The sequence below is a fragment of the Canis lupus genome, chromosome 15 (assembly GCF_003254725.2).
Source record: "Canis lupus dingo isolate Sandy chromosome 15, ASM325472v2, whole genome shotgun sequence".
Lineage (NCBI taxonomy): Eukaryota > Metazoa > Chordata > Mammalia > Carnivora > Canidae > Canis > Canis lupus.
The window spans coordinates 42,182,186-42,209,852 of record NC_064257.1 but is presented as its reverse complement, the minus strand read 5'-3'; the positions used below and the strand labels follow the sequence as shown (position 1 = coordinate 42,209,852).

At 46.0% G+C, this 27,667-nt stretch overlaps 1 long non-coding RNA gene across 2 annotated transcripts in view; it reads left to right on the top strand.

The window, feature by feature from the left end:
- LOC112654296 (uncharacterized) overlaps positions 1-22,736 on the top strand; it is a 38,998-nt gene extending 16,262 nt beyond the window's left edge. For both annotated transcript variants that reach the window (XR_003132913.3, XR_007402277.1), the window contains one exon: positions 20,647-22,736. This is a non-coding gene — a long non-coding RNA (uncharacterized LOC112654296). The remainder of the gene's footprint in view (positions 1-20,646) is intronic.
- The last annotated feature ends 4,931 nt before the right edge of the window (positions 22,737-27,667 follow it).

Here is a 27,667-nt window from a genome sequence, read left to right as displayed (position 1 = left end):
CACATTTGGTATTTATATCATCAGAGTGAATGCGGATTCGCTCAACTCCTGCGAACCTTTCTTGTTTCCTCTTTCCCTCGACGCTGGAGTCTGCCATTCCCACCGGGGTCACCTGCGACCGGGGACCCGGCGGGGCGAGCGCTCCCGGCCCTGCTGCAGGTCGCGCTGGGTGGGCTTGCGGTGGCCGCAAGGGGCAAGGGTCCCCTGCCCCTCTGCGGCCGGTTTCCCGCAAGCGTTCGGACGTGTGGGTGCAGGTGACACGAAGCGTCCCAGCTTCTGGCTCCCGGAGAGTGGCCGCCTCTGCGCCGAAGGGCACCCACCCGGTGCGGCCACGGCGGGTCCTGCGCGGGCGGCCTGGGGCTTCGCCCTGCGGGTCCCGGAGACCCCTGGGCCTCTCCAAGGCCTCTGAGCGGGCGGGTCCTTGGCATCCCCGTGGCCACGCCCGCTACCTGGAATGCCCCTCCCTCTGCTTCCCAGGGTTCATTTTCCTCCTCATCGCGCATCCGGATGTCGCCTCACCGGGGAGCCACCAGCCAGCCCGATAGTCACTCGTGTTACTCCCCGCACAGTAGCAGGGCCGTGTCCTCCCCTCAACGCAACCCAAGGTCCCCGGAAGCACTTTCCACGGGCGTCTCCCGGGCCTGGAACGGGCGTGTGATGCGCAGCAGACAGCCCGATTGCGAATCAATGTGCTGGGCACGCACCACACCATGTAATGCGCTCAAAGTTCGCAGGAGGAACTACTGTCAGTCATTCTCTGTATTTTGTAAATAATCAGAAGACAGAGGCAAGCCGAGTTCTTTAAGGCCCGCTGCATAAGCCCTGCGCCCCTGTGCGAAATGCAAATACACAGCCCCCTTGTTAACAAAACAGGTAAGGGGCTCCCGGGGGGTGGGGTGGGGGGGCTCGGCGGTGGAGGGTCTGCCTTTGGCTCAGGGAGTGACCCCGGGGCCCTGGGATCGAGTCCTGCATCGGGGTCCTCGCAGGGAGCCTGCTTCTCCGCCTGCTTGTGTCTCTGCCTCTCTCTCTGTGTATCTCAGGAATAAATACATAAACTCTTAAAAAAAAAACAATTAAGAATTTCAAGACAGAGGCAGTAGGGCGGATGGAAGGGTGTGCAGAACTAGGAACCTTGAACAGGGCGGTGACATATTACAGAAGGTAAGTCTCAGGGAAAAGGCGGAATGTGGGACGGATTTCCCGGAGGCCGGGAGTTTGCCGCGTGGTTACCCGGGACGTTCCAGGCGAGGAGCAGGGATGCAGGGATGCAGGGATGCAGGGATGCCAGCTGCCGTCGGGGTGGGGGGGATGGAATGGGAAACGGGAGCCAGAAGGGAAGTGTTCAGCGAGGATTCTGGGTGCCATAGGAGGACTTGAGTGGAGGAAAGCCAGACTCTGCCTTTCTGAGGGAGACATCCCGCCGCAGCGGGAGGAGGCCCCGGGAGGAGCCCGGACACTGCCCCGCAGGCTGAGAGACAGGCCAGGCCAGCGACCGTGGGGGCCTGAGCCTCCGTGGGAGCCGCGGAGGTGCGCGAAGGAGTTGGCTTCCTGCGATAGTCCCAGTGAGGGGCCCCCAACTTGGAGAAAGTGAGGATGGGGGTGCCCCCGAAAGAGAGGAGTCAAGGATGACGCCCACGGTTTGGGCCCAAGTAGCTCAAAGAATGAAGTTGCCTGGCGGGAGGGCGGAAGCCCAGCAGGCTGTGGGGGGCACCGAGGAATTCAGTCTTGGATAGGATTCATGTGACATGTCTGGATACCCGCTCGGAGCCGTCCGCTTGGAGCTGTCCCGGTGTCGTTGAACAAGCCAGCCCAGAGCCAGGGGGTCCTGGCAGAGTATGCCTGTGAGGTTCGTCAACGCCGCGGCTCCTATTGGAAGCCCTGGGACAGGGACTATCCCCACGGGAGGGGATGCTGAGGGCACAGCAGCCTGAGTCCTGACCATACGGGGGAGCCATGCTCACCTGTGTGGGGTGGTGGGGCAGGTGCAGCGCCGTGGGGATGGACAGGCCTCTGGACTCAGTGTGGTAGCCCTAGGGGAAGCTGATGAGAGCCATTCCAGCAGGGAGGTAGGAAAGAACACCTCAGTGGGAGTTGGCTTGAGAAGGAATGAGGGGGAGGAGAATGGGACTACAAGGATTTGTCTTTCCTCTGGTTCTGTGCAAGTAAAGAGCAGAGAAACAGGCTGGAACTGGCAGGAGTGGGAGGGGGTGTTTGCAAATGAGTCAAGAAAGACATTTAAAACATGAGAGGAACAGGCATCTTTATGTGCTGAAGGGAGCATTCCAAAAAATAGGGAAAAAAATGGATGATGAGCACAATCAATGTGCATATTAAAAACTCTCCTTATGTCTGTCATGCTAATGAATCACCAGTCTGGAGGTGGGAAGCGGTGCTTCACCTGTGGCCTGCAGGCAGATGTTTTGAGGCTTTCACATGTTAACCAGCTTTCCCCAGTGCTCCTATTCTAGACAGAACGGAGATAAGTTGTAACCAGGCCCCACGATGACGATGACGGTCAAAGCTAACATGTGGCTACCCACACACCGGCCGTGTTGTTCATCTGGGGTAATTTAACGTGTAGCCAGGCAGTCGGTGCCTGGACACTGAAGACCCAGGCCCCAGCTACGCCCCTGCTCTCCCTCTGACATCCCCAACTCCTTGTGCTCCCCACGGAGGCCCAGCCCCAACCAGTTCCCAGGGGCTCCAGCGGCCCCCGCCCATGGGTTCCCTCGGCCCTGCAGGATCCACGTCCTCCTTCGGGGGGACCCAACCGCACCTCCTGCACCTCCCGCACCAGCGGGCACCTGCGGCTCTGTCTGTCGCAGTGACCCCGTGTGGACACAGCAGCAGTGATGGTCCCTGCCACAGTGAGGGGTCTGTGCACCTGCCCATTGGCCTCTGGGTTCGGGTGGCACAATCCCCGAGGTTTGTAGACTCTCAGGGGCCAGGCTGCAGTGGAATCTCAGAGAAACACATGATAGATTTCATGTCAAACAAGGTTCTTGGGGCCTTGAGAAGCGGTTTGAGAAAGTAAATGGTTGCCTCCAGCCTGTGAGCAGCTCTCGCTGGTTACATTTAGGGAAGTGAAAGCAGCACTTCTGACCTTGTACAAGGTTCTCCTTCTGCCACCATCCAGGAGGATTTTCAGGCACAATCAAGGTAAAATGGAACTTTGGATCTTTGGTACTTTTGGTTCATGTGCATTTCTGGTTGCTGATATGTGACACTTCTCGGGTTCAGAAAGGCCGTGTCATTGAGGTGAGTTTGTGTGTCTGTTCCGGGGGGTAAAATAATTTATTTTTCCCCTACAATCCCAAGCCAATTAAAGTAGGAGGAGAGGTAGGTATGGAGGCAAGAGGGCTGTGGAGAAAAAGACGGGGGGTGGTGAGGGCAAAGGGCACGACTGAGGTCTGATATGTCACAGAGTAACCACCACGAGACCTCATTATAGTCTTCCTACCCACGATGCACTCTTCTCTGCATTGACATAAGTTACCCCGCACATCTGCCCCATCTCGGGAGGTAGGGACTAGTTCTGCTCTTCGTTTATCAGTGAGGAAACTAAGGCATCATTTACTCACGGGCCACTGACAGTTCCTGAGGTTCAAATCTAGGCAGTCAAGCTGAAGACTCTGAATACTTAAACTTTCCTTCTGCTGCCTCTCGGACATCCACAGGATTGGGAGGACAGGAGAGCACAGTTCACTGGTAGCCAACCGTAACAGTATATAACTCAGAAAACTTTAGTAGCAAAAAAAGAAAACCCAAGTCAAAAGGGCTGACGCCCAAAGGAAATTGATTGGTTCAAAACAGATGAAAAGTCCAGTGATAGGTCTGGCATCAGGCATGGCTTGATCTAGGATTCAAATGATGTCCCCAGGATCCATGTCTTAGCTCTGGGTTCTGCAGATTGGTGTTATTCTCAGACTGTTTACTGGTCCCAGTATTCCAGGAACACTTCCTCCGTATAACCAATCAATGGGGGATCTTTTCCCCAGAATTCCAGCAAAATTGGCTTTGTGCATCACTGACTCTGATTAAAGTAAATGCCCAGATGGGCTTCCTGTTGACTAAATCCAGCGTCTCCTTCTGTGTAAGACTAGACTACATTTCTCAGGCTCTCTTATGGTTAGATGTGGCCATGTGACCCATCCTGGCTGATAAATCTGAGTAGAGGTGAGATGATCCTGAGGCATCCTTTTCTTTCTGGCTGGCAGGAGTGGAGACAGCCCCGGGAGTGATGTCGAAGCCATGTATATTGACGGCTGGATCCACCAAAGAGAAAAAGCCTGGGTCTCTGAATCACTGTATAGGGGACAACTCACCTTCCAGTTAGGACTCGATTCATGTGGGCAAGAAATAAACCCCTATTACATTAAAACCATGGGGATTTTAGTGTTTAGTTTCTAGCTTCATTTTTAATGTTTTGGTTTTGGTTTTTTATTTTGTTTTGTTTTATGAAACAGCTTGCCGGTGTGGCTAGAGTAATGGAACACACATAAACCAATTGGGGTCCATCCCCGGGACAAGGAAAGGGGCTCTCCACTAAGTCACATAGCTGAGAACAGGGATGAGGTGGTTTCTTGGAGGAGCTTCAGTTATTGGTACTAGAAGCTGATGGGGATGCTAAATGATGAGCCATAAGGGCAAACTGGGGCCAGGAGGCTGGTGCCAGATCTCTCACCTAGGATATGTGGGTGTGGTACCCAGCAGCCTTCTGAGACAGCTGGTCTACCCCTGGGAGGCCCTGCTTCAGCTCCTCAGCCATCCTGTCTTGCCAGCACCTAGCGTAAGACTTCTTAGCACAGGATACCTGCTGAGCTCTGTGGGCAAAGGCAGATCGAGGATGAGCCTGGGCCTTCACAGAGCCTGTGCCCTCTTGGGGAAAGGCAGGCATTCACATTTATGCTAGGAATTTTGATGGAAGTTTTAGCAAATGATTGTGTTCATATAAGCCAACCAAAGCCCCAGCCATATCTAACCTCAAGTTTTATTTAGTTTTTGTTGTGAAAATGACTGTGCTTGTTGATCTCTCTGAGGGTTGAGATCTGTTTTTCTTTCTTTTTAAAGGTTTATTTATTTGAGAGAGAGTGAGTATGAGACTGAGAGAGCATGAGTACGGGGAGGGATACAAGGAGAAGCAGACTCCCTGTGGAGCAGGGAGCCTAAGGTGGAACTCAACCCCAGGACCCCGGGATCATGACCTGAACCGAAGGCGGGTGCTTCACTGACTGAGCCCCCTGGGCGCCTGAGGTCTATTGCTTCTTATCACAAGACTGGGAATCAAATGCATTCTTTTCCTTTGCTACGGTGAGAGGCAAATGCACCATTTTGGAGTCTGCCCCTTTTAATTCTCTGTTCTTTATATTATCTCAATGTAAACTTAATGTATCTTCCACCGTCACCAGCTTCCTCTCTCCTTCTCCTGCTTGAATAGGACAGAGGATGGGATGCTTGGAGCCAACTGGCAGGAACCCAGGACTGTTGTGTCTGATTTACAAGTGATATTTATGTCCTATTCATTCCCAACAATGGCACAAGCCATTCCCCAGGACAATAATAGAGCTGACACATCAATATGGAGTGGTTGTGACTTCATGAAGACCTTTGAGAGGTTGGGGCCAACAATAAATCAGCTGCTTCCTAACTATTCATACATTCAGTTCATTTTTTTCGATACATGTTTACTGATGACCTACTATGTGCCAGAGGCTCTTCTAGGCGCATTGTCTTCTTTCTGGCCCAGGGGTCAGCAAAGTATTTTCTTTTTAAGATTTTGTTTTTAAATGACCTCTACACCCAGTGTAGAACTTGAACTCACAACCCCGAGATGAAGAGTTGCATGCTGCACCTATTAAGCCAGCCAGGAGCGCCAGCAAACTTTCTCTGTAAAGGGCCAGGGAATAAATATTTTAGGTTTTGTAGGTCCTAAGTCCTGTTGGGCAGCTAGTACCCTCCGCCACTGTGATGCAAAAGCCACCACAGACAATGTGTAAACTGAGTGGAGTTTATTGTGTTTCAGATAAAACTTTATTCACCAAAGCAGACAGTGGGCTTGGATTTGCCCTGTGGGGCCTCATTTATTGATCCCTATTCTAACCTAATTCTAATCACATTTCAGCCCTATCCTTTATGAGATTTTGTCTTCCTTTTCCTCCCAGAATAGCGGAGCAGGAAAGCCAGGAGCACATCCCTGGATCAAGTCAACTGAGATCTGATTCCAAAAGCTCTGCAGTCTCTCATTCAGTAACCATCATAACAACAACAGTACTATCAGCAGTAGTGACCATTATACAGCTGTTACTGTGCCAATCAGTGCTTATAACCACTTTTCAAAGAGTAACTCATTTTCTCTGATTAGAGAAATGGATTGGCCCTGATAAAGAGGAGGGAACGAAGGTAGACATATGTGTATATATATATATGCAAACGCTTGCTTTCAGCTATTGTTTTTTAGTATCACATGTATTTGGTGAGATAAGTAATACCTAGTATTCCCTGGGTTCTTACAAGGTGCCCGATGTTGGGTGGGGTGCTGTTCATGCCTCATCCCACTCAGCCTCCCTGTAGCCCTCTGGGGAAGGTACGATTTTTTACATAAAATGGATTTTTTATATCCATCTTCTAGCTGAGGAACTTGGAGCTTCAAGTGGGTCAATGACTTGTCCCATCAAGCAAGTGTGGACTTGGGACTTGTTCATGCCTCCAAAGCGTATCTCTAAACGGCTTTGCCATAAGAACTTGCTCATGTTAGAGGAGGATTAATAAAATCCACCAGATAAGAGTGTGGGTTTCACTGTGATTGTCTTTTATTTTTAATTATTTTAATTCCTGTACCGGGGTGAGCTTCTTGGACTGCAGGCCGTGAGGTGGCCAGGTGTCTGGTGCTGTGGCATTCTGGTGACTGCCCTTTGCGAGCACAGTGCCTTAGAGGCCTCATTAAATCAACAGGACAATGGGACGCATTGAGACACAAGTGCAGCTGCTCCGCGGAGGAATGTGGTCTGGGGCTTGATCAGGGGAGTGGGCGGTGGGTGTGCTAGGCAGAGGGCACCGGGCCTTCCCTCCGCGGACAGCTGACAGCCTCCCTGTGAGCTGGGAAGAGTGGTCTCACCCACAGAGTAGATCTCGAAAGCTGCCTCTTTTACTGTCTTTTTGTTGTGTGGCTCAAAAGAGCCTCTCAGCTGGGGTGATTGCTGTGGACAAAAGGGAATCTCCCTAAGTGGGGCTGAGCAGGCCGCCTGGCCAGCCCTACTCAACTCAGGGGCCTCTACTGAGCATGGATGTGGAGTAGGAATTGGAGTGCTTGGGTATCCTGGACATTTCACACAAAGGTTCTCCTGGGTCATGCACCTGTCTTGAGGAAACACCAAGCCTCCAAGTAAGTAGGTTGCTTGGTGGCTGCCTGGCCTCCTCCGGGTGCAGCATGCCCTTGGTGTTATGTGGAAAGAGAGGTTTCTCTGTTTCTCTCAACTCAAAGTTATAGAAATGACTCAAATGACTCTTTTCTAGATGCAGGAGCTCAGATTATTGGAGAGATAGTGGAAATTATAATGATTAGGTTTCAGAAAATCTGAACTTTAGATTCAGTTCGGTCCCTAAAACACTATGTAACCTTGGATTGGTCTTCTCAGCCATTTAGATCCTAGCACCTTAATCTGTTAAATAATGGGGTTGACATAGACTACTTTAAAAATCCCTTTATAAATGTGATGTCTGCATATCAATGACCTTAGAAAAAAATTTAAATTGTTTTAGATATTGCTAGAGAGAAATCATAATGTGAGAGGAAAATAAAAGTATATCTTATACCTATAGCAAGATCTGTGGATTGAGACTGGTCATAAATCTTGGGGTGGAAATGGAAATATGAAAGAATGAAAGCCAGTTTTTTAGTATAAGTATGTCCCCAGTACAGCATAGGAAAAAAAGATATGGGGGTGCCTGGGTGGCACAGTCGGTTAAGGATCTGACTTTTGGTTTCAGCTCAGGTCATGATCTTAGGGTCATGAGATAGAGCACTGTGTCGAGCCCCATGTCAGGGTCTGTGCTCAGCAGGAAGTCTGCCTGAGATTCTCTTTCCCTCTCCCTCCTGCTCACAAGCACTCTCTCTCTCTCTCTCTCATAAATAAATAAATAAAATCTTAAAAAATGATTTGCTGTTTATCTGAAATTTAAATTTAATTGGGTGTAACTGGGAGTCCTGTACTTTTATTCGCTAAAGCTGGCTACCCTATCAGGAAGAAAAATTATAATATTCTTAATCGAAGGAAAGAGAAGGAAAGGGTCACAGAGACACAAAAGAAACAGGCCCATTACACAGGGAAGCTGGCTGTAGATCCTTCAAGGAGCATGTGTTATGAGGTAGCAGTCTGGAGGAGAGACTGTCACCTGGTCCCCGTTCTTTACCTCTTCTTTTATCCATGACTTTTGTAATGCAACTTTGTAGAACCCTCCCTGCTTGACCTTGAGCTCTGGCATAGGTTTGGCTCTTGCAAATGTGATGCCAGCAGAGACTTGAAATTGTCTCAAGTAATGAGATTTGATCTTCTGATCCACTGCCACAGCCCTGAGAATGTGCCAGGCACAGCCTGCTGAAGAATGAGGGACAAGTGGAGCAGAGCTAAGTTATCCCAATAGCCTTAGCCGCAACCAGTCTACATCAGCTGACAGGAGGCTGGACTATCAGATGCTCAAATGAGCCGAGACAAGATAGCGGAACCCCCAAGCCAAATCCCAGCTGAGCTCAAATGTGTCAGCAGCAAATGCCCATTGTTATATGACAACGAGGTTTTGTGGTTATTTGCTATGACATGGACTCTGGGAACTTGACTTCTGTGATAGCTCTTCACTGTCAAGCACGTGCCTAGTACAACTGGGACCTCCCTCCAAGGCAATTCTAGAGCTTTCTAGGATGGATTGTAATTGGCTCTAGCAACTATGGGAACTGACAAGGGAACCAGAGAACTCTGGGACACACTCCTGGGACTGGACCAGAGCCAGATAGACTTGAGGCTGCGGCCCCAGAGATGTGCCCATCGGCAAGTCAATCCTCTGTTGGACACAGGGCAGTGCTCTGCGACTGGAAAGAACATGAATGCTGATCAGGAGCACACAGCCGATGCAGGAGAAGTTGAATTAGCCTGCTAAGTCTTAGAAGAGATGGTGGGAAAATCCATTGATCAAGCAAATCCATGTGTATTGCTTGTTGTAGTAAAGGACACCGCTCGGTTGACAGTCTTAATAACATCAGAGACAGGAGGCGCTGCCTCAAGGCAAGAGATTTAAGGTGTTTGGAGGTCTGACATGTGGGTCTTTCAGAGCAGGGTGCACGTGGGTGCACCTGGAGATTCAGTGGTGTAGGATGGGTTCACACAGCAGGGTGAGGTTCAGAAGTGAGCTTTGGGGAGTAAGCAGTGTTTTGATGACCCTGGCTGGGAATTCTGAGAAAGGGCCTATCTCTTGTTAAGTAGTCTATTGTTCGGATAAATGGATTTTCAGAAAGTTCCTGGAACAAACAACTGAGTTGTTTGGATCTTCATCTTCCAGGACTAGAAATTTCTGAAATAGTAAAGTCGTGTTGATACCAAGTGTGGCAGGGCTGAGTCACGCTGCCAGAGACCATCAGCTATGTTGTGGTGGACGCTTTCTATTCTCTAGAGTCAGTCAAACCCACGTCCCCACTGAATGGGCTGGGAAGTTACGAGACTTCTCTTAATGTCCTCCCTGCACTGGTACAGTGAGGATCGTGATAGTTCCTTTGGGGAAGTGTTGTTGTGAAGACCAAAGGCGCGGAAGCAGGGGATGTGCTTACACAATGCCAGGTTTGCAGGAAATGCTCGCTAAACGGAGACCATTTCCAGATTGCAACCACCAGAGAATCAAATGACTTTAGCAACAGCTCTGAGGTGTAAGGTTTTGATTAATCCAACTGCTGGAGTGAGAAAGGAAGAGAATGTAACAGCTCTGCCCAGAACACATACCTTGGCATCAGCAATTGAGTTTAATGTGTGAGACACCTGGATAGACTGAGAAGGTGAAAATTAAAATGACGTATATACAATTTCATGAAAAGAAACTTTTAGTATAATAAATCATTTCTGTAAAGCTTGACTCAGAGATCTCCTACAGTAGAATATACAATAATTGTTTACTTTAGAATTTCTAGAAGGAATACAGTCCATTGACTCATTTTGGACTTCTGATGGTGAAAACCATAAGATAACAAATCTGTGGTGTTTAAGAGTTTATTTTTTTTTTACTTAATTATATTCTTCATTTTATTTTATTTATTTATTTTTTATTGGTGTTCAATTTACCAATGTACAGAATAACCCCCAGTGCCCGTCACCCAATCACTCCCACCCCCCGCCCTCCTCCCCTTCTACCACCTCTAGTTCATTTCCCAGAGTTAGCAGTCTTTACGTTCTGTCTCCCTTTCTGATATTTCCCACACATTTCTTCTCCCTTCCCTTATATTCCCTTTCACTATTATTTATATTCCCCACATGAATGAGAACATAATAATGTTTGTCCTTCTCCGACTGACTTACTTCACTCAGCATAATACCCTCCAGTTCCATCCACATTGAAGCAAATGGTGGGTATTTGTCGTTTCTAATGGCTGAGTAATATTCCATTGTATACATAAACCACATCTTCTTTATCCATTCATCTTTCGATGGACACCGAGGCTCCTTCCACAATTGGCTATTGTGGCCATTGCTGCTATAAACATTGGGGTGCAGGTGTCCCGGTGTTTCATTGCATCTGTATCTTTGGGGTAAATCCCCAGCAGTGCAATTGCTGGGTCGTAGGGCAGGTCTATTTTTAACTCTTTGAGGAACCTCCACACAGTTTTCCAGAGTGGCTGCACCAGTTCACATTCCCACCAACAGTGTAAGAGGGTTCCCTTTTCTCCGCATCCTCTCCAACATTTGTTGTTTCCTGCCTTGTTAATTTGCCCCATTCTCACTGGTATGAAGTGGTATCTCATTGTGGTTTTGATTTGTATTTCCCTGATGGCAAGTGATGCAGAGCATTTTCTCATATGCATGTTGGCCATGTCTATGTCTTCCTCTGTGAGATTTCTGTTCATGTCTTTTGCCCATTTCATGATTGGATTGTTTGTTTCTTTGGTGTTGAGTTTAATAAGTTCTTTATAGATCTTGGAAACTAGCCCTTTATCTGATATGTCATTTGCAAATATCTTCTCCCATTCTGTAGGTTGTCTTTTAGTTTTGTTGACTGTATCCTTTGCTGTGCAAAAGCTTCTTATCTTGATGAAGTCCCAATAGTTCATTTTTGCTTTTGTTTCTTTTTGCCTTCGTGGATGTATCTTGCAAGAAGTTACTGTGGCCGAGTTCAAAAAGGGTGTTGCCTGTGTTCTTCTCTAGGATTTTGATGGAATCTTGTCTCACATTTAGATCTTTCATCCATTTTGAGTTTATCTTTGTGTATGGTGCAAGAGAGTGGTCTAGTTTCATTCTTCTGCATGTGGATGTCCAATTTTCCCAGCACCATTTATTGAAGAGACTGTCTTTCTTCCAATGGATAGTCTTTCCTCCTTTATCGAATATTAGTTGACCATAGAGTTCAGGGTCCACTTCTGGGTTCTCTATTCTGTTCCATTGATCTATGTGTCTGTTTTTGTGCCAGTACCACACTGTCTTGATGACCACAGCTTTGTAGTACAACCTGAAATCTGGCATTGTGATGCCCCCAGATATGGTTTTCTTTTTTAAAATTCCCCTGGCTATTCGGGGTCTTTTCTGATTCCACACAAATCTTAAAATAATTTGTTCTAACTCTCTGAAGAAAGTCCATGGTATTTTGATAGGGATTGCATTAAACGTGTACATTGCCCTGGGTAACATTGACATTTTCACAATATTAATTCTGCCAATCCATGAGCATGGAATATTTTTCCATCTCTTTGTGTCTTCCTCAATTTCTTTCAGAAGTGTTCTATAGTTTTGAGGGTATAGATCCTTTACCTCTTTGGTTAGGTTTCTTCCTAGGTATCTTATGCTTTTGGGTGCAATTGTAAATGGGATTGACTCCTTAATTTCTCTTTCTTCAGTCTCATTGTTAGTGTATAGAAATGCCACTGATTTCTGGACATTGATTTTGTATCCTGCCACGCTACCGAATTGCTGTATGAGTTCTAGCAATCTTAAGGTGGAGTCTTTTGGGTTTTCTATGTAGAGTATCATGTCATCGGCGAAGAGGGAGAGTTTGACTTCTTCTTTGCCAATTTGAATGCCTTTAATGTCTTTTTGTTGTCTGATTGCTGAGGCTAGGACTTCCAGTACTATGTTGAATAGCAGTGGTGAGAGTGGACATCCCTGTCTTGCTCCTGATCTTAGGGGAAAGGCTCCCAGTGCTTCCCCATTGAGAATGATATTTGCTGTGGGCTTTTCGTAGATGGCTTTTAAGATGTTGAGGAATGTTCCCTCTATCCCTACACTCTGAAGAGTTTTGATCAGAAATGGATGCTGTATTTTGTCAAATGCTTTCTCTGCATCTAATGAGAGGATCATATGGTTCTTGGTTTTTCTCTTGCTGATATGATGAATCACATTGATTGTTTTACGAGTGTTGAACCAGCCTTGTGTCCCGGGGAAAAATCTTACTTGGTCATGGTGAATAATTTTCTTAATGTATTGTTGGATCCTATTGGCCAGTATCTTGTTGAGAATTTTTGCATCCATGTTCATCAGGGATATTGGTCTGTAATTCTCCTTTTTGGTGGGGTCTTTGTCTGGTTTTGGAATTAAGGTGATGCTGGCCTCATAGAACGAATTTGGAAGTACTCCATCTCTTTCTATCTTTCCAAACAGCTTTAGGAGAATAGGTACGGTTTCTTCTTTAAATGTTTGATAAAATTCCCCTGGGAAGCCATCTGGCCCTGGACTCTTGTGTCTTGGGAGGTTTTTGATGACTGCTTCATTTCCTCCCTGGTTATTGGCCTGTTCAGGTTTTCTATTTCTTCCTGTTCCAGTTTTGGTAGTTTGTGGCTTTCCAGGAATGCGTCCATTTCTTCTAGATTGCCTAATTTATTGGCATATAGCTGTTCATAATATGTTTTTAAAATCGTTTGTATTTCCTTGGTGTTGGTAGTGATCTCTCCTTTCTCATTCATGATTTTATTAATTTGAGTCTTCTCTCTCTTCTTTTTAATAAGGCTGGCTAATGGTTTATCTATCTTATTAATTCTTTCAAAGAACCAACTCCTGGTTCTGTTGATATGTTCCACAGTTCTTCTGGTCTCGATTTCGTTGACTTCTGCTCGAATCTTTATTAACTCTCTTCTTCTCCTGGGTGTAGAATCTATTTGCTGTTTTTTCTCTAGCTCCTTAATGTGTAAGGTTAGCTTTTGTATTTGAGTTCTTTCCAGTTTTTGAATGGATGCTTGTATTGCGATGTATTTCCCCCTTAGGACTGCTTTTGCTGCATCCCAAAGATTTTGAACGGTTGTATCTTCATTCTCATTAGTTTCCATGAATCTTTTTAATTCTTCCTTAATTTCCTGGTTGATCCTTTCATCTTTTAGCAGGATGGTCCTTAACCTCCATGTGTTTGAGGTCCTTCCAAACTTCTTGTTGTGATTTAGTTCTAATTTCAAGGCATTATGGTCTGAGAATATGCAGGGGACGATCCCAATCTTTTGGTATCGGTTCAGACCCGATTTGTGACCCAGTATGTGGTCTATTCTGGAGAAAGTTCCATGTGCACTTGAGAAGAATGTGTATTCAGTTGAGTTTGGATGTAAAGTTCTGTAGATATCTGTGAAATCCATCTGGTCCAGTGTATCATTCAAAGCTCTCGTTTCTTTGGAGATGTTGTGCTTTGAAGACCTAATCGAGTATAGAAAGAGCTAGATTGAAGTCACCAAGTATAAGTGTATTATTATCTAAGTATTTCTTCACTTTGGTTAATAATTGATTTATATATTTGGCAGCTCCCACATTCGGGGCATATATATTGAGGATTGTTAAGTCCTCTTGTTGGATAGATCCTTTAAGTATGATATAGTGTCCCTCTTCATCTCTCACTACAGTCTTCGGGGTAAATTTTAGTTTATCTGATATAAGGATGGCTACCCCTGCTTTCTTTTGAGGACCATTCGAATGGTAAGTGGTTCTCCAACCTTTTATTTTCAGGTTGTAGGTGTCCTTCTGTCTAAAATGAGTCTCTTGTAGACAGCAAATAGATGGGTCCTGCTTTTTTATCCAGTCTGAAACCCTGCGCCTTTTGATGGGATCATTAAGCCCATTCACATTCAGAGTTACTATTGAGAGATATGAGTTTAGTGTCATCATGATATCTATTCAGTCCTTGTTTTTGTGGATTGTTCCACTGAACTTCTTCTTAAAGGGGAATTTTAAGAGTCCTCCTTAAAATTTCTTGCAGAGCTGGTTTGGAGGTCACATATTCTTTCAGTTGCTACCTGTCTTGGAAGCTCTTTATCTCTCCTTCCATTTTGAATGAGAGCCTTGCTGGATAAAGTATTCTTGGTTGCATGTTCTTCTCATTTAGGACCCTGAATATATTCTGCCAGCCCTTTTTGGCCTGCCAGGTCTCTGTGGAGAGGTCTGCTGTTACCCTAATACTCCTCCCCATAAAAGTCAGGGATTTCTTGTCTCTTGCTGCTTTAAGGATCTTCTCTTTATCTTTGGAATTTGCAAGCTTCACTATTAAATGTCGAGGTGTTGAACGGTTTTTATTGATTTTAGGGGGGGATCTCTATTTCATGGATCTGAATGCCTGTTTCCCTTCCCAGATTAGGAAAGTTTTCAGCTAGAATTTGTTCAAATACATATTCTGGCCCTCTGTCCCTTTCGGCGCCCTCGGGAACCCCAATTAAACGTAAGTTTTTCTTCCTCAGGCTGTCGTTTATTTCCCTTAATCTATCTTCATGGTCTTTTAATTGTTTGTCTCTTTTTTCCTCAGTTTACCTCTTTGCCTTCAACTATCTTCTATGTCACTCACTCGTTCTTCCAACTCGTTAACCCTCGTCGTTAGGACTTCTAGTTTGGATTGCATCTCATTCAATTGATTTTTAATTTTGCCTGATTAGCTCTAAATTCTGCAGTCATGAAGTCTCTTGAGTCCTTTATGCTTTTTTCTAGAGCCACCAGTAGCTGTATAATAGTGCTTCTGAATTGGCTTTCTGACATTGAATTGCAATCCAGATTTTGTAACTCTGTGGGAGAGAGGACTGTTTCTGATTCTTTCTTTTGAGGTGAGGTTTTCCTTCTAGTCATTTTGCTCAGTGCAGAGTGGCCAAAAGCTAGTTGTCTTGGGAAAAGGAGAAAAAGAGGAGAGAAAGAAGGAAAGAGAAGAGAAAGATGAAAAAAAAAGGAAGAGAAAAACAAAAAAAAAAAAAAAAGAAGAAGAAAAAGAGAAAGAAAATAAAGGAAAAAAAAGGGGGTGGGGGAAGGAAACAAATCAAAAAGCAAAACAAAACAAAACTAAACAACAACAAAAAAAAGAAAGAAAGAAAGAAAGAAAAAGAAAGAAAGAAAGAGAAAAAAAGAACCACGGGGGAGTATCTTCTGATTCTGTATACTTTGAGTCCCTTGACTTCCTCTAGAACTTGTCCGTCTAGCTGGTCTTCAGGGGGAGGGGCCTGTTGTGCTGATTTTCAGGTGTTAGCATTTGGGGGAGCTGCTCTGCCCCCTGCCTGGTGCAGGGCTCAGTGGGGGTTGTTTACCCCGTGAGGCCCCAGGAGGAACAGCCCCAGTGGCGGGGCCAGCTCTGGAGCCCTGGATTCAGCCCCGCAGTAGCTCCGGAGCTCTCCGTCTGCAGGGCCTGGGGGCTCTGGGGCGGGGCTGCTGATCTGCTCAGCTCGGGGCAGGAGCGTCCTTGCTGTCCTGGGCCCTCCCTGCCTCTGCCTGTCCCGGGGGGAGGCCGGATTCTGGGCTGTGTCCCGGCGCCCTGTGCTCCGGACCCTGCGCTGTTGGATTCGGGCTCCCGGCCGCGCAGCCCCCTCCGCGAAGCCGCCCCCGAGCCCCTCCGAGCTGCTCCTGGAACCGCGCCGCCCCCTCCGCACGGAGCCGCTTCCTCCGCCCGAGCCCCTCCGAGCTGCTCCGGGTCCCCCCCGTGCGCGCTGCAGCCCTTAGGGAGCTCGGCGCACTCTCCCGGGGCGCAGGTCCCTGTTAGTGTCCCAGGGAGCCCGAGGGCATCCCCGCCCTCCTGGGTCCTGCTCCACCTCCCTGCGAGCCCCTTTCCGCCCGGGAAGGTTGGTGCAGCTCCTGCTTCTCCGGGACGGGGCTCTCCTGTCCTGGGGACACTCGCCCCGGCCTCAGCCGGGCTCCTCGCGGGGCCCCTCCCCCTTGGACGCCTTTTGTTCCTTTAATTCTTTCCCCCGTCTTCCTACCTTGATAGAAGCGCTAACTCTTCTCACTGTAGCATTCCAGCTGTTCTCTCTTTAATTCTCAGGCCGAATTCATAGATTTTCAGGATAATTTGAAGGTTTTCTAGGTAATTTGGTGGAGACAGGTGATTTGGGGACCCTACTCTTCCGCCATCTTCAGGATGTTCCCTGTTTAAGAGCTTATATGTGTGGTAATTTGTTTGAGGTGAGAAGATACTAAGATGGAGGATCCATATTTTTAAAAAGTATAAATAGGTCCTGAGACTAAAACATTTGAAAAGTATAGCCCTAGAGGATCTAGATAAACACTATACGAATGAAAAAGAAATAGGGAGAAAGGCAAAGATGCAGCTGGGGGCCATGGCTCAAGAGCGCCAAGGGCCCTGTATTTCATTTTTCAAAAGTGTGGATGTGGTTACTTGTCTGCTTTGTTTGTTTTAAAATTGTATTTATTTTAGATAATCTCTACACTCAACATGGGGCTTGAACTCACAATCCCGAGATCAAGAGTCACATGCTCCTCCAACTGGGCAGCCAGAAGCCCCTGTCTGTTGTTTTGATTTTTGTTTTAAGCAGGGCAGCACTTTTTTTTAAACCAAAAGGGAGCTCAACAGATAAAATCCACAGAGCTGGCACTGCTTTGGTTTAAGTAAGAAGGGCAGGAGCCCCTCACCATTCCACAGACGCTTAAAAGTTCCCTTGAAGTGCAGTGTGAAGACTCCTGCTTTAGGCCAGGGTCTCTGGATCTTAAGTCACGGTAGCATTTTCCCCCCATGGATCACCTTGGGGGAGGAAGGATTCAAAGGTGATAAAGAATGGAGATCTGTGTCTTTTGCCCATTTCATAGACATGGCCAACAGGCACATGAGAAAATGCTCCACATCACTTGCCATCAGGGAAATACAAATCAAAACCACAATGAGATACCACCTCACACCAGTGAGAATGGGGATAATTAACAAGGCAGGAAACAACAAATTTTGGAGAGGATGTGGAGAAAAGGGAACCCTCTTACACTGTTGGGAATATGAACTGGTGCAGCCACTCAGGAAAACTGTGTGGAGGTTCCTCAAAGAGTTAAAAATAGACCTGCCCTATGACCCAGCAATTGCACTGCTGGGGATTTACCCCAAAGATACAGATGCAGTGAAATGCCAGGAAACCTGCACCCCGATGTTTCTAGCAGCAATGTCCATAATAGCCAAACTGTGGAAGGAGCCTCGGTGCCCATCGAAAGATGAATGGATAAAGAAGATGTGGTTTATGTACACAATGGAATATTCCTCAGCCATTAGAAACGACAAATACCCACCATTTGCTTCGATGTGGATGAAACTGGAGGGTATTATGCTGAATGAAATAAGTCAATCGGAGAAGGACAAACATTATATGGTCTCATTCATTTGGGGAATATAAAAAATAGTGAAAGGGAATAAAGGGGAAAGGAGAAAATGTGAGTGGGAAATATCAGAGAGGGAGACAGAACATGAGAGACTCCTAACTCTGGGAAACGAACAAGGGGTGGTAGAAAGGGAGGTGGGCGGGGGGTGGGGGTGACTGGGTGAGGGGCACTGAGGGGGGCACTTGATGGGATGAGCACTGGGTGTTATTCTATATGTTGGCAAATTGAACACCAATAAAAAATAAATAAAAAAAAAAAAGAATAGAGATTTGCAGAAAGACAGGATGGGGGTAGGGCCTGACTTAAAGAAATGAAGGTTGGCTTGAAAATGAGGTGACTGAATTGAGAAGTATTTTAGGTTGAAACTCAGTCATATCTGTTGTTGAATGAACACTGTGGGTGAGGAGGGAGGGTAACTCATGCCACCCCCCCGATTTCTGTCTTAGAGGACTAAATGACAGTGACTAACATAGGGCTTTTGAGCCTACTGTTCCTTTTGCCTTGAGTGCTCCCATTTTCCAAACAGATAAAGAAGAAGCCTCTGATAAAGTAAGACTCACAACTCACCTTGTGGAGGATGGTGTGATGGTTAATTTTATGCATTAACCTGACTGGGCTGAGAGGTGCCCCCCAGTTGGTAACACATTGTTACTGGGTGTCTCTGTGAGGGTGTTTCTGGAAGACATTAGCATTTGAAACTGTAGACTGATGAGGGCTCTTCCTCACCAGTGTGGATGGGTATCACCCAGTCCACTGGAGACTAAGTCCACCCAGTCTCCAGTCCACTGGAGAGTATGAAGGTACAAGAGGGGTGAACTTGGTCTCTCCTTGAGCTGGGACACCCATATTCTCATGCCTTTGAACACAGTCCTGCCGGCTCTTGGTTCTTTAGACTCAGACTTAGACCATTGGCATTCTTGGCTCTTTGGCCTTCAGGTTTTGGCAGGACCTACACAGACATCTTTCCTGGGCCTCCAGCTGCAGTTGATGGGACTTCTAAGCCTCACAACCACACGAGCCAGTCCCTCCTAATAATTCTCTTTCCCTGTGTCTCTACGTGTCCTCTTGGTTCTGTCTCCCTGGAGATCCCTGACTAATGTATATAGTTGTCCAGGTTCTTACCCTGTGGAGGCCGAGAAAATTAAGGCCATTCCACTTTAAGTTCAGCGTTATCACAAGTACAGCCATCCCAGTCCCCTGTGAATAAGAGCTGAACATTACCTTACTTCAGTTACAGGAAGAAAACAGCTTACAGCTTAACGTCCTAGAAAGCCCCATATTAGAATAAAAACAGAGCCCGAGCCAAGGGCAGGAAGCCCCTATTAGAATGAGAACAGAGCTCAATGCCCTTGAAGGCCCCATATCAAAATGTAAACAGAACTTGAGAAATTCTCGCCCCCCCTCCTGGAGGTCCCCTAGACCAGCCCTTAAAACGAAGCTGAAACCCACCTCGGGGTCCAAGTCCCTGCTCTGCTGTGTGGGGTATACTTGGACCCAAGCTCGAGCTTGTAAATAAACCCTCGTGTGTTTGCATCGGTGTCGGCTCCTCGGGTGGTTTCGGATTTGTGATCTTGGGCACAACAACCCTAGTCATTATGACTCAGCCCTGAACTTCAGGCTGTGAGAGTTCAGCGTCGAAAGGGTAATAGCTGGGCAGGAGTAACAAAACCATAATGTTGGTATTATTTTTGAGTGTTTATAATGTTCCTGACTATAAGGAATCAAGGAAGGTCTAAATATCCCCATTCAGAGATGAAACTGAATTTTTGAGGGGCCAGGTATCCCTCCTGTTGGGAACTTGATATGGGATACAGTCAGGTTTTGAACCCAGGGCTGTAGGACTCTAGAGCTCGGTTCTTCCCACCAGCACAGGCTGTATCTCAAGGCAAAACCCCCAACTTTGTTAGGTTGTGTCTCTCAGCAGCAATTGCAGGTTGCTGGAGCCCCACCCACGTCCCTGGGCCTCCCTACATTGGTGCAGAGGCCTAACTTCCAGCTGCTCTTCCTGCATTGCTTTCCCGAAGGCTGCTCCATGGCACACAGAACAGACGAGAAGTGTGGAGATCGAGGGCAGGGGGCGAGGACGAGTGAACTTGGGGGAGGAAGGGGTGCTAATCCACACACCTCCATAGATTTCAGCCAGGGCCAGCAAGACTTGGTGTGTGAACACCCTAGCTCTCTGGGGGTGTAAATCCAAGACTCGCGTTCCGCAGTAACAGGGCTTTTAAAGCCTCCTTGTGCGTATGAACACTTATGGTTTTGTTCAAAATCCTATTCTGACTCAAGTAGTTTCCAGGCGGGACCTGAGACCGGATGTCTCTAACCGGATCCCAGGCAGTGCCAGTGGCTATGACCTTGAAAAGCACCCAGCATTTCCTCACTGGCCTCCCAGATCTTACTTTCCTGGTTCCCACAGGGTATTTCCCACTGTCCTAAATGTACCTGAGTCCTGGCCTCAGGGCTGCTGTCTGGAGAACTCAAACTAGGGTAACACTTTATGGAGTTTGCTTAGTTATTGACCTTCCATCAGGCGGAAGCTCCTAAGGTGCATTTAGCTGAGTAGCACAGAACTTATTTGCAACTCTTGGGCCCCAGGCCAGATTTCGGCTTGCCCTCCCCTCCCCATCACTCCTCCCTCCCTTTCCTTTCAAGGCCTTACTTGATGTTTATTTTAGCCAAAGTCATCTGCATCAGAGGTGGGTGAGTCACAGCACCTGGCCTGGGTAAGTTCGAGGTATTTTGGAGCCCAAAATACCTGGGCCGTATATGTATTGCCCACAGTTGCTTTGGGAGCTACCTCCACCTAAGACAGAGATCATATGGCCTACAAAGTAAAAAGTGTTTTCTCTCTTGTCCTTTACAGGAAGTTTGCTGATGGCCAGAACGTCATAAAAACAGGTGATTTGCTCCATTCCATTTCTCAATCCTCCTCTCACCCAACCTGGAATAGCTTCTTCCTGAAGGCTTTGCTGCCTACCAGCCTCAGGTTGGTGTTAGGGGAAGAGCACTGGACTAGGAGTCAGGAGCCTCCTGGTCTGAGTCCTGGGTTGTCACCTTCCACCCGGAGGATGATGGGAAAATCAGCTCTCTAGAGCTCCGTGTCTCCTCTGTGAGATGAAGGGCCACCCCAGATGGGAGTTGTAGGAACTTGCCGAATCAAAAGAACCACCTAGGCACTTCCTAGAAACAGGTTCTCGGGCTCCCATCTTGACCGTAATGAGCAAGTGGGGCCAGGGTGGGGCCTGCGAATCTGCACATTTGCCAAGCAAGCCCGAGAGCTTAGGAACCACTGATCTAAACCATTTCCAATGAACTTCTGGTACTAAAATGTCATGTGGCTATAAATAATGTTAGTGAAATGGACCTCCTCTGTGGATATACATATTTGTGCATGAATATTTTTATTTGTGCTGTGTTGCTGGTGAAGGAGCTGATCTTATGATTGTCTCTTTGAATCTTTCAGAAGGGGTGTGGGACGTCCCTTGAGGTTACAGGTTTTCCTTGTAGACTGTGTTGCTTGAAGAAGCCTTTTATTTGTTTTAAGGACTACAGTACTATTTATACCATACCTGGGGGAGGATGGATAACTAACCGAAGCTTGAGAGTCTTACTCTTTCTTGTATTATCCAAATGTTCATTTCTGTGTTCAGAACGAATGAGAAGAGATAGGAATAGATTAGGGTTCTCCACCAGGGGTGGTCTGTGCCACCCAGCATCTAGTAGGTAGAGGCTGTGGAACACCCTACAGTGCACAGCACAGCACCTACAACAGAAGTACCCAGCCCTGAATAGCAACAGCCCTGAGGTTGAGAAACACTGGATTAGACCTGGCTACTCATTAACAACATTTTTGAGGGTGTGAGTGGACTTAGAGGACTGTACTGAGTGCCCAGTATTCCTACTTCCAGCACTGTCTCTTCTGTGAAGACTTCCCAGACTTCACGGAACTCCCAGAGAGGCAGCTCGTTTTCACCTTTCTCCTGCAACTACCAATCACACCCTGTGGCAAATGTTCATTTGTCTTCTCTCCTCTATTATTCAACTTCTCCAAAAACAAAGGACGAATAGGATCTCTATAGACATGTAGAAAGAGAATTATGATGAAGGATTGCCTCATGTGATTATGGAGGCTGAGAAGTCCCACGATCTCTGTTTGCGAGCTGGAGACCCAGGAAATCCAGCAGTGTAAGCCTAGTTCAAAAATGTCAGAGGTAAGGAAGAAATAGATTCCTACATTCTTGAGAAGAGGAGCTATTTGATGGAAAAAAATGAAGCTATAGCAGCTCATTTCATACCAAAATAAGTTCATAGATGTTAGCATTTAAATATAAAAATCCAAAATCATAAGTGAAAGAGAAAAATGTACATAAATAGTTAAGTGATTCTAGAGAGTGGATTTCCTTTTATTAAAAAAAAGATTTATTTGTTTTTTTGTTTGTTTATTTATTTATTTCAGAGAGAGAGAGAGAGCACGTGTGCACAAGGGCACGTGCGTGAGTGGAGGGAGGGGCAAAGGGAGAGACTCTTTAAGCAGACTCCCCACTGAACACCAAGCCTAATGCAGGGCTTGATCTCATGACCTTGAGATAATGACCCCAGCTGAAACCAAGAATCAGACACTCATCCGACTGAGCCGCCCCTAGAGAATGGATTTCTATGAACAAAAAAAGGTGAAAGAAATATTAATAAAACTGAGGACAGTTGTCATAAATATTAAGGACAAAAATTGAATAACAAATATAATAAGCACTTATATCCAAAATATGTTATCACGACATTAATATCACATTAATAAGAAAGCACAGCCTAATATGAGGTGAAGAACAGAATTTGCAACCATGTTATTTGATAAATATGGTGCTATTTGATAGACACACAGATGTTTAACTTTATTAGCCAGTAAAAAAATATAAATAAAAAGAGATATAATTTCCAACTGTAAAATTTTAGGCAAAGTTTCAATAATAATAATAATTTTAGAGAAGGTATAATATATAGATTATTTATGTATGTATGAACAAGTGTAGAAATAATTGAAATAAAGTAAATCCTTCAAAATATTAATTCTGTATCATCCATGGATGAGATTATAGGTGATTTGAATTTTCTTTCTTAATACATCTTGGGGGGCATTTTGTAACAAGCAAATATTTATTACGTTTATATGTCATACAAGAGTAGTTTTTTAAAAAAGTTCTGATATCATAAAGCCATAGAATTACTAGAATATCATTTCTGAGAAGCACAGGCCATTTTTCAGATGGAAAAACGAGGATCTAGAAAGTGCGTTGCTGTCCCTGTAAAACTGGCTGTCAGCAGCGCTATTAGAGACGGCCTTAAAATGATGAAAGACAAAGAAGAGGTGCTTATTAGGGTCTCACCAGCTGCCTGGACAGCAGCTGAAAACCCAAAGGATTTTATAATTTGCACGGAGGTCACTTGCATGGACATCCCGAGAACTGGAGATTGAATGTTATACTGAGTAACGAAAACAAGACTGTCACTGAGTGAAAACCTGAGTTTTAACATTGACCTGTTATCTCAGAAAAATCCAGTTATGTGCTACTTTCAACTTATTGGTTGATTTGTCTTGTCAATTACCAGGAGTCCCTGCCTCCCTGCCACCCCATCCTCTCTTTCTCTGTGTCTGCCTTCAACAACATCTAAGGAAAGGCCTTTGTCTACCAGGCACTGTACTAGGAACCGGGCAATTTAAAATGAGAGAATAAATAAAAATGCCCCTCCCTGCCCCCGCCCCCACAAAGATGTACGGATTGCATTAGTAATGATTTCCCCGATTTTGCCCTTGCAAGTGGGTAAGTAAGCTATTACCACAGGGGAAGGTTGAGACGCGTGCTTGGGATCTGTTTGTATGCCCTGCCCACAAGATGTTCTGAGAATCTACAATTATTTCAAAATAAAAAGTAAAATGAAACAAAAAAAAAATAAACAACCACATAATTGTTAGAGGCAAACATGTTTTAAAAATGATTAAAGAAAACAATTTAGATGAGACCAATTCCATTTGACACTTCATGAAATGGGCAGTCTCCATTCCCAAGGGTCCAGAGAATTGCAAAATGGGGTGGAAGGTAGGAAGGTTTTTTTTTTTTTTTTTAAAGATTGTATTTATTTGGGATATATATAGAGAGAGTCAGCAAGCATGTTGGGGGGGGTGGGGGGCAGAGGGAGAGGGAGAAGCAGGCTCCCCACTGAGCATGCAGCCTGATGTGGGGCTCCATCCCAGGATCCCTGGCTCAACTGCTGAGCCAGTCAGGCGCCCCAGACAGTTTAACTTCCAGACAGGAAGCTTTTATAGGACAGAGAACGAGCAACAAGGAAATAAGACTAGAGCCGCGTTGGCGGTCGGCTGACCTGATGGAATGTTTCTGGCCACATGGAGACATCAAGGGACATGACAGAGACCTGAGTGTCAGTGTGCCCACATGCCCCCTTGGGCCTGAGCAACTCTAGCTCCGGCCTAGCAGTTTATTCCCACACGCGAGTACAGGTGCACACAACAGGGCAGACACAGGGGCGGATGGACTGTCTCAGCTCCTGTGGCTCTTCTTGGGGCTGTAAATAAGGGACTTGTGAGCCAGCAAAACAGAAGGTGACATCTAATTCATAGACATCTGGGACCGGGATGTGTTTCTGAAGGTCACCAGGCATCTGCGGATCACCAGTGCATTATGGATAGAGGCTAGGGGGCCTGAGACAGGGGGTGATTAATGTTGCAGGACCCTGACATAGTGCTGGCCGAAGTCCCCAGACTTCCAGGTACTGCAGCAGGGACACCCGTAGGGACTCAGGGACTTGGACTCGTCCTCAGGCTCTGGGATGCCCACGGGTCCCCGCCGGCCTCCCAGCCTCTGGAGGCCTGTCCTGGTCCGCTCGCCACCAGATGGCGGTGCGACACAAGCATTCGGTCACAGGCCTGCCCTGGCCTCGCCGGTGACCCAGGAAGCTTTGCCTCTTGTGTTTATCTAGGCACCACAGCGGGCCTGCTGCCCTGACACAGACATAGCACCTACACCATGACACAGGCCAAGAGCTGAAGTCAGAGGAGGATGTCCAGGTGACGCAGCTGTCCCCACCGTGTTCTCTGCCTAGCTGCCAGCCTCCCTCCCGTGGATGTCGCACACTGTGCGTGCGCCGTCAAGACAGTGTGTATCTGTCCCTACGGGGAGTGATGCTGATAATTTCACCTTTGGGGGCTCACTTCCTGCCAAGGCTTATGAGGTGCCCACTGTTTCTGCTCTATCATGGGGCTGATTGGAGGGGCCCCAGCCCGGGCCATTTCCTTGTTGTTTGCGAGCATCAGTTTGAACCACACTAAATGGCTGTTTTTCTTTTTTTTTGTTTACATATATTATCTAGTTTAATCCTCATAATATTATAGATATTATTGTCCCCATTGTAAAGATTCAGAAGTGCAAAATAACATCCCAAAGGATACCCAGTTGGAGGTAGCAGAATTGACTTAATGGCTGTTTTTCTTAGGTAAAAATTGAGCAAATATAGGAAATATCATGTGTGTTACCTTTAGATGCATTCTTTGCATTACCTTCAGCCTGCGTTTTCTTTGGCAGAATTTCTTTAAGCGCTTGTCCGTTTTGGAGGAATTGGTGGACTAAGCTGTGTAATATATAGCTCCTCCCTGGGCTCGTGCTGTCCCTGTCACGACATGTTCAAGGCATAGACTGCGGCACCCTGATGCTGGGGGCTCTCACGCCTTCCCCAGAGCTCCTATATGCCGTAAGAGACCAACGATCCCCTGACAGCCCCCAGGTGAAGGCCTGATGTCAATCCAGATGACTAAAACCTTATTTTTTTTCTCCTCTTATTTTCAGATAAAAAAATGTCACTCGATCATGATATTCCTGTGACTGCAAATTATTTTACCATCCAACTTGCTCATTTTATAAAAGAGGAAATAGGCCAAGGCAAACCTCTTTCTTGGGAGGCAGGTGAAAATTTAGTTTTATACAACCTTGAACCACATAGGACCATGTGCCGCCTCACCAACATACTCTGACTACCCTGAAAATGGGGCAGGGGAGAAAGCTTTAGAAGAATCCTAGGCCCGAATTATCTATGGGACACCTACTTATGTTGTCCCGGGTACAAATCTTATCCTATTGTCCCCAAAGTTCCAGAGACTTTCACTTTGATACTAGGATTAGAGATTTTGTGATGTGATATAAAATTACCTTTTATCATTCCAGCCTCAGGAGAAATTGTGCTTTTCAAGGAAAAGTTCCCTGAGTTCTTTCAGCCCCTGAAGCAGGTCACATATCACCAGGTTATAAACTTCCTGAAGGCAGTGGGTGTGTCTAATTAGTTAAATGTCTCTACTTCCCTCAGTGGCTGGTTCAGTGTCTTACATCTAGAATGTGGTTAATAAGTGCTTACAGAGGTGGATAGAATTTCCATGTAAGACATTTGATTTTGGACAACGGCTTCCTGAATTGAACATTGTTACCTGTAAATGTGTGGTAGGACACGAGGGAGGACTTCTCCTTTCTGAGCTCTACTGTGCTCAGTCCAATGGAACTTTCTGCGATAATGGGAGTGTTCTCTATTTGAGCTGTCTGATGCCTTGGCTGCTAGCCACAAATATCTTTTGAGCACTTGAAATATGGCTAGTGAGATTGAGGAATATAATCTTTAATTTTATTTAGTTAAATTTTAAATTATCATATGTGGTTAGTGGCTACACGTAGGACAGCATAGAAAATCTGGATGGTAAATTATTGAGCTGTAGTCACTTCGAACTTTAACACTTGTCCTTTCTCTTACAATGATCTCCATCAAAACACCTCGCCATTTTGTACCTCCTCATCATCAAATGACTGCCCAATTTTCTCTCTTATCCCTTAAGACTCCAAGGAAATGTTCTTTTTCCTAAGTGCTTATTTTGTTCAAAAGTTCATCATCTAAACAACAACAATTACAAAAAAATCTAAAAGCAACCAAGAAAATAACATTACGTGAAATATAGAATTGATCCTATCAATCTCTTAGGGAAGATGTGTCCTGGGTCCTTCCAGAGGGAGCAGTGACAGGACCATTTTGAAGCTGGAGCTTCCAGCTGAATGAGACTCCAAATATTGGTTTCTCTTTAAGGGAAAATATGTAATCTGATCTTTTAAAAAATACATCCATATAGTTTCCTTTGACAATGAAAAGGTTAGTATTGAGTCATTATGTGCTTTATTTCCTGGATTCAGTTCCTTGAATATGTAGTTACCTGTTTAACCCCCACTCATTCTACAAGAGGTGACTTCATCATCACCTCCTCAGGATGAGTGTCCTGGTGTCCCTCACTAATCAGATTTCCCTAGGACACTTTCTCTTAGCATCTGGACCCCTCCTCATAGGGTTGTTGTAAGGACAAGTAAAATAATGCACAGCGAGCACCTGGTGATTCAAGCCTGACATACACGCTCCTCGCATACTAGTTGTCCCCTTCCTGTACTGGAGGCACTCTATCCAGATGGACAACCTGAGCCACGGTGAAGTTAATCAATACCGAACCTTGGGTTTAAGAAGCAAGGCAAAATTGTCAACAGATGAAAGGATACCAAGGTTACAAGTAGGTCAAGGTGGGTACTACGAACAGGCTGGGATGTAAGTGTAGAATAAGGCAGAGGACGTGGTTCAGGTCTGTATCTGGGAAAGAGAAGAGATTGCTGTGCATTCATTGTGATTCAGAACTACCTAAATGGAAACTAAAGGATATGTGCAGGACCATCTGGTCAACCCCTTTATAGTTAGGCAAGGTAATATCTTAACCATTGCGACATCTGTCCATGTAACCTTTCAGTCCTAGTCCATAGACTTATTAAACCTCTACATGTTTGTTGTACATTGTATCAATT